General features: G+C 42.9%; 2 pseudogenes; both read right to left on the bottom strand.

Moving 5' to 3' along the window:
- Positions 1–6,642: 6,642 nt before the first annotated feature.
- LOC122143242 lies at positions 6,643–8,104 on the bottom strand (annotated as a pseudogene).
- A 1,971-nt stretch (positions 8,105–10,075) lies between these two features.
- LOC122143243 lies at positions 10,076–12,342 on the bottom strand (annotated as a pseudogene).
- Positions 12,343–12,746: the final 404 nt, after the last annotated feature.

Raw genomic sequence — 12,746 nt, 5'->3', positions numbered from 1 at the left:
TTAGGGGTGGGGGCGTGCTTTTAAGTATGGGCCCCTCTTTTCCGATCCTTTCGTACTAGAGAAGTCGCGTTACAGATCGAAAAACTGACCTGGATTGCTCCGGTCTGAACTCAGATCCACGTAGGACTTTAATCGTTGAACAAACGAACCCTTAATAGCGGCTAGCTGCCACCCTTAGGATGTCCTGATCCAACATCGAGGTCGTCGTAAACCCCCTCGTCGATATGGACTCTGGTAGAGGATTTTCGCTGTTTATCCCTGAGGGTAACTTGGTTCGTTGATCGGCTATGTGTTAGCCGGATAATATTTGGTACAGATGTTCTGTGGCTTAGAGATGTCTCTCTTGGTTTTTAGGAGGTTTTTCCCAGTTCCACCTGGAGTAGGCTTTTCTTGCCTCTCCGTGTCGCCCCAACCGAAGGTTCAAAAATCTCATGGTCCCAGAAAAGGTTTTTTTGCTTTTTATTGAGTTGCTTAACGTGTTGAGTTTTTGTACCTTAAGCTCCAAAGGGTTCTTCTCGTCTTGTAGTATTATACCCGCTTCTGCACGGGTAGATCAATTTCACACTGACTTGAAAGGGGAGACAGTTAAGCCCTCGTTTAAGAAACATTCATTACAGCAGTCTCTATTTAAAAGACAAGTGATTATTGCGCGCTACCTTGCACGGTGGTCAAAATACCGCGCGGCCTTGTTGAACTTGTTAGAAGCACTGGGGCAGGCTGGACCTCCTATACGTGGGGTTTGCGTTGCAGGAGGCGATGTTTTTGGTAACCAGGCGAGGCTTGTGTTTTGCCGCGTTCCTTCCTTTTTCTTTTTAAGTCCTTTCCTTTAGGGCACTCTCCATTGTGGGGGTTACAGATAGCTTAGTGTTGTGGATTTTTCTTGGTTTTGTTGTATCTTCACATTGCTCTCTTTGATTTGAGTTCGTTAGTTGCCAATGGTTGGTCCGGTTTGGCTTTACACTTGTGCTGGAGAAGGGCGGGCCTTCTTGTTACTCATTTTAGCATAATCTCTTCCATGGGGGCATGGGTTGGCCTAATAGTACTTAGGGGATGTACGAGATTTTTTATCGGGATAATAAACTTTTTTCTGTCTGAGCTTTAACGCGCTTTCTGTTTTAAGATGGCTGCTTTTTAGGCCCACTAGAACAGTATGTTTTATGTATTATGATCTTTATCCTCCTGGAAAGGTTGTGTCCTTTGTTAAAGGGGCTGTACCCCCTTTAACTACATCTCATGTGTTTCTCTTAGTCTTATTTTGTTTGTGTGAATTGAGGTGCACGAGGCTGAACTTCTATTCATTTCTTAGGCAACCAGCTACTCACCAGGTTCGGTAGGTCTGTCACTTCTACCCGGAGCTCTTCCCACTCTTTTGCCACAGAGACGGGTTGGCCCTTAATAGGCTGGTCTCGGGGTAGCTCACCTGGTTTTCGGGGTGTTTCAAACTAAAGGTCTCTTCTTTCTTGGGTGTACTGGAACTAAATCATGATGCAAAAGGTACGAGGTTTAATCTTTGCTTTTTAGTGCTTTATATGGGTTACATTTCATTTCTCTTTCAGCTTTCCCCTTGCGGTACTATTTCTATCGCTTTGTGGAACCTTTTCTGTCTCCCATACTCAGGTAAAAAAATGGTTTAGTTTTTGGTGTTAGGCTTATTTTGTTTGCTAAGTCGGTGCTCCAACTTGCTATTGTCTTCTCGGTGTTGTTGTTCTTAGTTATTAAGTAGTTAAGCTAGCTTGTTTGGCTCAGTGGGTTATCCCAACGTGGATCCCAACTTGCATGGATTGTCTACCTCGTGTAAGTGAGATGCTTGACTAACTCAGCCACACCCTGGGTTTGATCCAGAGTGCACCTTTCCGGTACATCGTATTACCGTGTTACGACCATTGCCTCCCCTTGTCATGTGTCATGTTTGTGTATTATTTCTTTTTGGTGCGTTTTGACCAGGAGAGTGACGGGCTTTGTGTTCACGCGCTAACAACCTCGACCTGACCGTTTCAAAGTGCCCACTCTGCTTACTTTATATTTACCTGTCACAATCCTCCTTCAAGGGCTTTTCATGGGCGACACTATAGGCTTGGGTTGGCTAGAAGTGGTGAGGTTGAACGGGGGATTATCGTGTTCTAGAACAGGCTTCTAGGGGGGTCGGAGGACACCGTCAGGACCTTTTTTTTTTTTTAGGTACCACGAAATGCTAATTTGATGTACTTGGCGGACAGGAACGAGCAATTTAGGGTTCTGACCTGACGTTTGGGTGAGTGCCCATCACCTTTTATTAACGTCTATCAGTGTTATCTGACGACGGCGGTATATAGGCTGGGGTGGCTAGAAGTGGTGAGGTTGAACGGGGGTTATCGGCTGTTCTAGAACAGGCTCCTCTAGGGGGGTCTGAGACACCGTCAGGTCCTTTGGGGTTTTAAGCTAATGCTCGTAGGTACCCTGGCGGACATCTAATTGTAGCTGGATGTCTTAGTTTAACGGCTGAGATCATACATGAGCATAGTGGGTATTCTAATCCCAGTTTGTTTCTCAGTACACTATTTCGTGTGGGGTTCAGGTGGAGTTTATTTAAGTTACTTTCGTATTAGGGCTTCGGACTCCTAGAAGCGTATGACGGCCAAGGGGCCATTTGACTTTATTTTTGTTTATCCTTAACCACCCTTTACGCCGTTTGTAAATATCAACTAGGGCCTCTCGTCTAACCGCGGTGGCTGGCACGAGTTTTACCGGCCCTCTTAACACTAACTGAGTCAAGTTTTCACTTATGGCTTAATGTTTATCACTGCTGAATTCCCTTGGGGGTGTGGCTTGGCTAGGCGTCTTGGGCTAATGTTTGTGCCTGATGCCCGCTCCTCGTCCCCGGGTGGGGGGATTGAGGGCATATTCACTGGGTTGCGGAGACTTGCATGTGTAAGTTGAGTTAGAGCTGATAATAAGGTCGGGACCATGCCTTTGTGCATGCGGAGTTTTTTAGGACTCATCTTAGCATCTTCAGTGCTATGCTTTGTGTTAAGCTACGCTAGCTGATTAATTATATTAGAGTATAAATTCAGTGGCTTCACTTAAATTCATTGAAGTGAAAATTAAATAGGTAAGTGGTAAGTTGCGGTTAAAAAAACCGATGCATATATATATATATATATATATAATGGGATGCCAATTTATACCTCAACTCGTTGGTTTACACGTTCTTGAGTCCTCCTTGGTTTCGGGGTTTGACAAGGATAACAGGATTCGCTGAGCGTAGGGGGTAAGGGGGTTTGTCGCGCAAAAACCAAAGGGGGCACTATGTAAGGATAAGTTGAACTAGAGACAGATATATTATGCACTTGAGATAAAAGTATGTAATTCTTAAATTATGTCTTACGATAATTAATATATATTATCACATACAAGGAAAATGTTCAACCTTAATTTAACATTTGAGCCTGCACTCTGAAATGCCAGATGAAAGGAAACCAATAAAAAATACTTTATGCATATAAAAGAATGCTCGGCATGGGGGGTAATGAAACATATGTACTACACCATTAATCAGATGCCAGTATAATTATCCGAGGGTGGAATATTACAGTTATGTCCCTGAAATAGGAACCAGATGCCAGTAATAGTTCATATTGTGTAACCCTCACAATTATTGTCCTTGATTCTATCATTCATGATATACCTTTATATAAACTGGTTGGTGGTCTCTTACTACATTAATATGTTTGGATGGAATTATAGTTGATTATTTCAAGGAAAAATTTGAGGACAAATTTTTGGGGATTAATATATTACTCAGGTTCAAATAATAGAATTTGTGAGTCTTAATAATATGCTTTATGCCTACCTTAATATTATGTACCTGCTTTATGGTTAAAATAGTGAGTTGGTGATAATACATATATGCACTAATACATTAATGTAATATTATGCATAATATGTACTATACCATAAAGGGAGTGCTACCTCCCCAGAAAATAGTTTAGTTTAGAATTCTGGCTTTGGGAGCCAGGGGTGAGAGTTAAAATCTCTCTTTTCTGGGCGCTAGGGAGGAATTTAACCTCCGATCTTCGGATTACAAGACCGATGCTTTTAGGCTAAGCTACTAGGGCAAGCTCATTTTAGTGCTTTATTTTCTAACCATCCTGCTAGTGGCATAAAAATGAGGAATAGTGCGAAGTATAGGACGGATGCAATTTGTCCAATAATGATGAAGGGATGTTCTACTGGTATGCCTCCAATTCATGTTAGGATAATTATGTCCGCTACTAGGGTTCAGAATAGGAATTGGGTGATGGGGCGGAATGTTAGTCCTCGTTGTTTTGAGGTGTGTAGTAGTGGTACTACTATTAATACCAGAATGGAGAATAGGAGTGCAAGGACACCTCCGAGTTTGTTTGGAATTGATCGTAGGATGGCGTAGGCAAATAGGAAGTATCATTCTGGGTTGGATACTGAGAACCCACCTCAGATTCATTGGACTAACATGTCTCCCATGTATGGTACGGCAGATAGGAGGTTTTGTGATTACTGTGGCGCCTCAAAAGGATATTTGTCCTCATGGAAGAACATAGCCAACGAAGGCTGTTATCATGACTAGTAGTAGAAGGACTACACCAATGGTTTCAGGTTTCTTTGGCCACACCCTGGGTTTGATCCAAGTGCACCTTCCGGTACACTTACCGTGTTACGACTTGCCTCCCCCTTGTCAGTGCTGTTGTATTATGTATTTTTGGTGCGTTTTGCTCAGAGAGTGACGGGCGGTGTGTACGCGTCTCAGGAGCCGGGTTCAAAGGGACACTCTATTTCCCTTTTTACTACTAAATCCTCCTTCAAAACGCATTGTTTCATGGTGCATGTTCGTAATATTAGGGCTCGGATTCCTAGAAGCGTATACGGCCAAGCGGCCATTTGGACCTTATTTTTGTTATCCTTAACCACCTTTTACGCGTTGTAATTTCAACTAGGGCCTTCTGTACTAACCGCGGTGGCTGGCACGATTTTACCGGCCCTCTTAACACCTAACTGGGGTCAAGTTTTCACTTATGGTTAAGTTTATCACTGCTGAATTCCTTGGGGGTGTGCTTGACTAGGCGTCGATGCTGGCTAATGTTTGTGCCAGATGCCCGCTCCTCGTCCCGCGGGTTGGGGATTGAGGGCATATTCACTGGGTTGCGGAGACTTGCATGGTGTAAGTGGAAGTTAGAGCTGATAATAGGTCGGGACCATGCCTTTGTGCATGCGGAGGTTTTTTAGGACGCTCCGGAGCATCTTTCAATGCTATGCTTTGTTGTTAAGCGAACGCTAGCTGATACTATATTAGGAGAGTATTTTAACCGTAGTCGACCTCTTGGTTGGGGATTGTTTTTTGGTAAGGGACTTTAGGTAAGTGTAAGTGTGCGGTGAAAAAAACCGATGCTATATATCTAGATAGATAGAAATGGAATGCCAGGTATACCTCACTCGTTTGGTTGGGAGCACGTTTCTTGAGACCTCCTTCGTTTTGCAGGGGTTTGACAAGGAGAACAGGATTAGCTGGAGCGGTAGGGGTAAGGTTGTTTGTGTCGCGCGCAAAAACCAAAAGGGGGCACTATTAAAGGATAAGTTGAACTATTAGCCATATATATTATGCACTTGAGATAAAAGTAGTAATCTTCTTAAATTAAATGGCCTTACGATATTTAATGTCTATTATCACATACTAGGAAAATGTTTTCATGCACTTAATTTAACATTTGAGGCCTTCACTCCTGAAAAATTAGGCCAGATGAAAGGAAACCAATCAAAAATACCTGATTCGACATATACAAATAAACGCGAGGCATGGGGGTTAGATGAAACATATGTCCTTACACCATTTAATCAGCAGCAGAGTATAAGTTCCGCGACGGTGGAATATTACAGTTATTTCCCTGAAATAGGAACCCAATGCCATTAATAGTTCCATCTTGTGTACCCCTCACCAATCATTGTCCTTTGATTTCTATCATGCATGAGATGCCTTTATTTAACTGGTTGGTGGTCTCTTACTACATGCTTCATATGTTTAAGATGGGATCTATAGTTGATTTTGTCCAAGAGAAAAATTTGAAGGAACAATTTTTATGGCGGATTAATATATTTCTCAAGTTCAAATAATGATAGATTTGTGAGTCCAAATTAATAATTGCTTTAATGCCCACCTTCTATTATGTACCTGCTTTAATGGTTAAAATAGTGAGTTTGTGAACACTACAGATATGTACTAATCCCTTAATGTAATAGTGTTATTTCATAAGATGTACTACTAAGACCCCCCAGGGAGTCGCGACCTCCTCCACAGAAAATAGTTTCGTGACTATGAACTTCTGGGCTTGGGGAGCCAGGGTGAGAAGTCAAAATCTCTCATGTTTCTGTGGCGCATAGGAAGGAACTTAAACCTCCGATCTTCGGATTACAAGCCGCGATGCTTTAGAGACTAGCTACGAGAGGGGCAAGCCTCATTTTACTGGGCTTTATTTTCTGAACCAGCCTGCTACGTTGGTGTGCTAAAAATGATGAATAGTGCGAGTATATGAAACAGGATTGCAATTTGTCCATATTGATGGAATGGTTGTTCTACTGGTAGGCCTCCCAATATATGTTAGGATAATTATTTAGTGCAAGGACACCTCCAAGTTGTTTGGAATTGATCGTAGGATGGCGTAGGCAAATAGGAAGTATCATTCTGGTTTGATGTGGGTGGTGTGAACTAGAGGGTTTTGCGGGGCTTTGGGGGTGAAGTTTTCTGGGTCTCCTAGTAAGTTAGGGGAGAATAGTGCTAGTAGTGTGAGAGCTAGGAGTATAATTACGAACCCAAGGAGGTCTTTGTATGAGAAGTACGGGTGGAAAGAGACTTTGTCTGCGTCTGAGTTTAGTCCGATCGGGTTGTTTGATCCTGTTTCGTGGAGGAACAGTAGGTGGATGATGGTTGCGGCGGCAATAACAAATGGTAGTAGGAAGTGGAATGCGAAGAATCGTGTTAGTGTTGCATTGTCTACTGAGAACCCACCTCAGATTCATTGGACTAACATGTCTCCCATGTATGGTACGGCAGATAGGAGGTTTGTGATTACTGTGGCGCCTCAAAAGGATATTTGTCCTCATGGAAGAACATAGCCAACGAAGGCTGTTATCATGACTAGTAGTAGAAGGACTACACCAATGTTTCAGGTTTCTTTGTAAAGGTATGATCCGTAGTATAGGCCTCGGGCGATGTGTATGTAAATGCAAATGAAGAAGAATGATGCTCCGTTGGCGTGTACATTACGGATTAGTCAGCCGTAATTTACGTCTCGGCAGATGTGGGTAACAGATGAGAATGCGGTTGAAATGTCTGAGGTGTAGTGTATGGCTAGGAATAGGCCGGTTAAAAATTTGGGTAAAAGCATAGTCCCTAGGAGGGATCCAAAGTTTCATCATGCTGAGATGTTGGATGGTGTTGGTAGGTCAACTAGTGCGTCGTTAGCGATTTTAATGAGAGGGTGTGTTTTTCGTAGGCTTGCCATTAGTGGTTCTTGTAGTTGAATAACAACGGTGGTTCTTCAAGTCATTGGTCTCGGTTAAAGTCTGAGCAAGAATTATGACCTATTTTATGTTTTTGTTATTAATAGCTTTGGTTGTGGGCTTAGTTGCTGTTGCTTCTAATCCTACGCCTTATTTTGCTGCTCTTGGTTTAGTGGTTGCAGCTGGGGTTGGGGTGTGGGGTATTGGTTGGTCATGGAGGTTCTTTTTTATCTTTTGGTCCTTTTCTTAATTTATTTAGGAGGGATGCTTGTGGTTTTTGCTTATTCGGCAGCTTTGGCCGCCGAGCCTTTCCCGGAAGCTTGGGGGAGTCGTTCTGTGTTGGGTTATGTTTTAGTTTACTTATTAGGAGTTGGTTTAGTGGCAGGGATTTTGTTGAGGGGGCTGATACGAAGTTTCATGGGTTGGTTGTTAAAGGAATTTTCTGTTTTACGTGGGGGATATTAGTGGGGTAGCTGTAATGTATTCGTCTGGTGGGGGTATGTGGTTATTTGTGCTTGGGTATTGCTTTTAACCTTACTTGTTGTGTTGGAGCTTACTCGGGGCCTGAGTCGTGGAGAGCTCTTCGTGCGGTTTTAAAGGAGGGACGGGGATGGTGGCCAGGATTAGAGTTAGGAGGAAGATGGTTTAGGTATGTTTTGATCATTCCTCGTGTGATGTCATTTGTAATTTTTGCTATGGCCATGTGTGTGCTTAGTGCTAAGCCTTTCGGCAAACGGTTTTCGATGTAGCGATTAGTCGTTCTAAGGTTAGGGCTCAGGGCGTTTCGTAGGCGTAGGTAGGAGGTGTTTTTGGGTGCTTCATAATTGCGTCCTTTGAGAAGATCCTGCTAGGAAGGGGTTCCTGTTAAGGCTAAGGCTGCCAATTGGTAAAATTAGGTTGATGTGGCGGTCAGAATGTTAAGAAAACAGAATATGCCCTCCTATTTATTCACGTATTGTCCTTGTTTGTTCCGTCCTTTAGGAAGTGGAATGATTTACCTGACCACCGTAAGAGCATTGCCTTGAAGGAAGTCATGAATGGGTGCAAATGATGAGTAATGCTAGTTGTGGTTGGTATTATGGGGGGAGGTCCGATGGTAACTATTATTAGGTCCTATTTGTGCTGGGATTTTGAGAAGGCTACACTTTTTTTTGATGGCGTTCTGGGTTATGGGTCTCAGGGTGGGCTGTAAATAGTGAGTTACTGCGCCGATGGCAGAGGGCATGTTGTTTAGGGCTAGTTTGATTGTTTTTCTATGAGGGGGTGAAGTGTCGGATGTAGTAGGACAAATTCCCTGTCGTACTACTATAGGACTGTGACATTGGATTAGTGGGCGATACTGGTGTAGGGCCCTCTCCTGGCGGCCGGGAGGTCATGGGTGAAGGGCCAAATTGGGCCTGATTGTTCCTGTTGGCACGCTAGTGCAAATTCCTATTAGTGTGACCGTGAATTTTATATCAAATTTTTTGTGACAAAGTGCACAGTTTTGTTGAATTTCTCAGAAAATTAAAGGTTTATTTGCTAGTTCGCAGGCTTATATTATAATTAGTCCCCATGTCTCCTACACTCTGTTTATTCAAATAACAGCTTGGAGACCGCGGTGTTGCGTCTGCTCGTCCATGGGGGTCATTCCGATGAGTAGGAATGATATGATTGCCTACGCTTCTCAGCCGAGAAATAGTTGGATTGAGTTGTTGGCTGTAACTAGATACTTAATGTGCTACTAGGAATGTGAGTAAGTATTTGAAGAATCGGTCAATGTTGGGTCGGAGTGTATAGATCATAGTGCGAATTCTAAAATTGATCAGGTGACGTATCGGCGATTGGGCGATTATTAGGATGATTGCCTTCCTGAGAATCCTCATGGGGTTTGGTGGGATTCCTCCTGCTACTAATCCTATGTGGCTAACGGATGGAAGTAAGCGATTGAAGTGACTTTGGATCTGTTTGCTGGAGGCAAGTGGATCCTCGGTTATAATGATTCCCTCAGAGGGCTAGGAGCACAAATGGGTAGGCGAGTTCTTTTTTGGATAGGGGGTTTCTAGTATTACTATTAATACGTAAAATTAATTTTCCGTATCCACCAATGTTTTTTTAGTAAATACTTATCGCTGCTAATGTACCTATCCCGACTCCTTGGGCTACGGGGGCTTGTGCCTACGTGTTACTTTTGGTAATCTCACAGGTGGACACCAAATATAGTGAGTTATCCCTTGAACTAGGGGAAATTCCGATTTAGGCCCAAGCCAGGCTCCAAAAGTCAAAAACACATGTTTGACTCTCCCCAAGAAGTTGTTGAAAGTTGTAGGGTTTTGTGGAATGTTGGTAGTGTTTAAAAGAAACAAGTATTGAAAAAATAAAGTTGGTAACCTGTGGGATTGGTTTTGAAGAAGGAAGTAGGGGCGACCTAAAAGCTGGAATGGATCCCCTGCCCCCCCTAGAGTATAGAATATGAAGTAGGTTTTGGAAATAATATGATTGTAGGGATTAGTACTTTTAGCATTGGTAGGAGATTAAGGTTTTGTAGCCGGTCGGTTCCGTGAGTGCGAGCGGTAGCCACTAAAAAGTGCTAAGCCGGTGAGAAAAGGCCAGTAGTAGTATAGGGGCTGTTGAGAATCCTGTGGATTCAAAATTGTAATGCTCATAGGGCTAGTGCAATGAATATGGACAGTATTATTCCTTCTAAGCATAGTAGCGCCTTGGAGAGTAGGTGGGTTCGGTGGAATGCTAGTCCCATTAGACCTAAAATGAATGCTGAGCTAAAGCTGAAATGTACGGGTGTCATAATTGGGTCATGGAATTAAACCATGTTTGTCGAGCCTAAATCAGGTTCTTTTTTTGGACTACTCCCTATTCTGCTCATTCTAGCCGCCTTGGTTTTTCATGGTTGGTCATAACTTAGTCCTAGAGTTAATAAAATGAGAACTGTTTGGCCCATAAGAATTTTCCGGTAGTGTGTTGGGATTGGTCTCCGCATTGCAAGTGGGAGGAGAGGGGGGGGCAAAAAAAAATTCTAGATCAAGAGTTGAACAGGATTGCTACTAGAAGAAAGCGTACTGGAAAATGGTAGTCGGGCATATTCCTATGGAATCAAACCCGCATTCGTAGTTGTGATATTGTTTTCTGCGTCTGGATTTAATTTGTGGTAGTCAAGAAGGTACGTTTGCTAGAATTAGGGATAGGGCCACGGTAATGGTTATGAATAGGTATAATTAGATTCATTATCTTTCCTTGGGTCTCTCCAAGACTGTTGTGATTGTGAAGTCCCTTGTACTAACTTTGATACTAGAAACGATTTGAGCCTCATCAATATGATACGTAAAGGAACAGTCCTACTACGGGAGTCGACAAAATGTCAGTATCAGGGCAATCGCTTCAAAGCCAAGATGGTGTTTTCAATGTAAAAGTGGGTATTGATTTGGCGAAGAAGTCATACGCTAGGAGGTTGATCCAGATCATAACATGGATGACCATTGAATCCTGTGGCTACGAAGCTGTTTGAACCGTAACGCCATCTGCAATGGTTGAAGGTGCGTCATATATTCCATGGCTTGATGCGGTGAAGTATAGTCCCTAGTAAAATGGTAATGCTAAGGAGTGATGGCTTGTTTTCGTGTCTCCTTCTGAGTGGATGCTGTTATGGAGACTTCTGTTATGTGACTCCTGATTCTAGTAGGACGGCCTGTATTAAGGAGTGGTACTTTTTCGAAGGGATCTAGTGTGTATTCCTTGTGTGAGGTCAGCATCCCCGAATTCTTGGTGTTGGTGCTCAGGCTTGAGTGGTAGAAGGCTCAGAAAAATCCTAGGCCATAAGATACTTCAGAGTGATAAATAGGATTATGCATATCGTAGTCCTTTTTGTACAGGCGGTGTGTGTGGCCTTGGAAGTCCCTTCTCGGATAATGTTCACTTCATCTTGATATATGGTAAGAAGTAGAGAATTAGTCCCCAGAGTTAGTTAATGTTGTTTGAGTGGAAGTGGAATCAGATTGCTAAGGCCGGGCTTTGGAAAGGGGCAGCGATAGCTCCGGTTAGTGGTCATGGGCTTGGATCAACTATATGATAGGCATGTGCTTGGAGGGCCATTAAACGTTTTCTTGTAGATATAGGCTTAGAAGAAGTACAAATACATAAGCTTGGATTATTTTCCCACTGCAACTTCCTAGTAATTTTGAGGAGGAAAGAGTACGGCAAACGGGAGAGTTGCTAACTTTTTTGGTGTTGTTTGGGAGGAGAACCCCCAATAACAAACTGGGGGGTGATTCAGTTAACAGGTGACCTGCGGTTGGGTTTCTGTTAGTCGGACTCCCAGGGCTAATGGGCGGATAAATAAGCTAATTGTTTCGATGATAATTAGTACTGGGATCAGTGGAATGGGTGTTCCTTCTGGTAGTAGGTGTCCTAGGGCAACTGTTGGTTGATTTAGTATCCCAATAATTACAGTAGCGAGTCATAGAGGCCACGGCAAACTCTATGATGATAGCTGTGTTGTGGGTGTGAAGGTATACGGTAGTAAGCCAAGCATATTAATTGTAATTAGAAGAATTAATAATGCTGCCACTAGTGTAGTGCTCATGTATGTCCTCCTACATTCAGTGGTAGTATTAGTTAGTTGATAGTAAAATCTGTTTGATAAATCATCCTTGGATCGTGATGAGCCGGTTATTAATTCATCGAGGCTGGTAGAGGTTGGGTAAAGTACTCAGGAGTAATACGATTGCGAAATAACAATTAGGGGAAGTCCTATATAGAATTTGGCTTCAAAATTGGTCAGAAAAAAGCTTGCACTATCATGGTCGATCTCATGAGTCAGTTTTGTGTGTTTTGCAGCACTTCCTAGGGGTTGAAGTTCATTTTGGTGAGGAAATATGAAAGCCTGAGATTTAGTTGTGGGAATAATAATTTAAGAACATTAGTCAAAAAAATACTAAAATTGCGCAGATCAAGGGCCAGGGTTTAATTGTGTCATTTCACTAAGAATTGGTCGGGAATCACCAATCTTTGAGAAACTAAAAGGCAACGCTTTGTCCAAGATTTAGCTTCCAGCGGCTGCTTCTTCTAGTATTACTGAGGATCATTATTCGAAGGTTCGAGAGGTACTGCTTCACCTACAATTGGAAAAAGCTGTGATTAGCTCCACAAATTTCAGAGCATTGTCCGTAAAACACCCCTGGGCGTGAGGCAATAAAGGCGGCTTGATTTAGTCGTCCTGGGACTGCCGTCCATTTTTTTACGCCAAG

Source organism: Cyprinus carpio, unplaced genomic scaffold, assembly GCF_018340385.1.
Source record: "Cyprinus carpio isolate SPL01 unplaced genomic scaffold, ASM1834038v1 S000001025, whole genome shotgun sequence".
NCBI lineage: Eukaryota > Metazoa > Chordata > Actinopteri > Cypriniformes > Cyprinidae > Cyprinus > Cyprinus carpio.
Note: the sequence above shows the minus strand (reverse complement) of the source record. Positions and strands in the feature narration are given on the sequence as shown.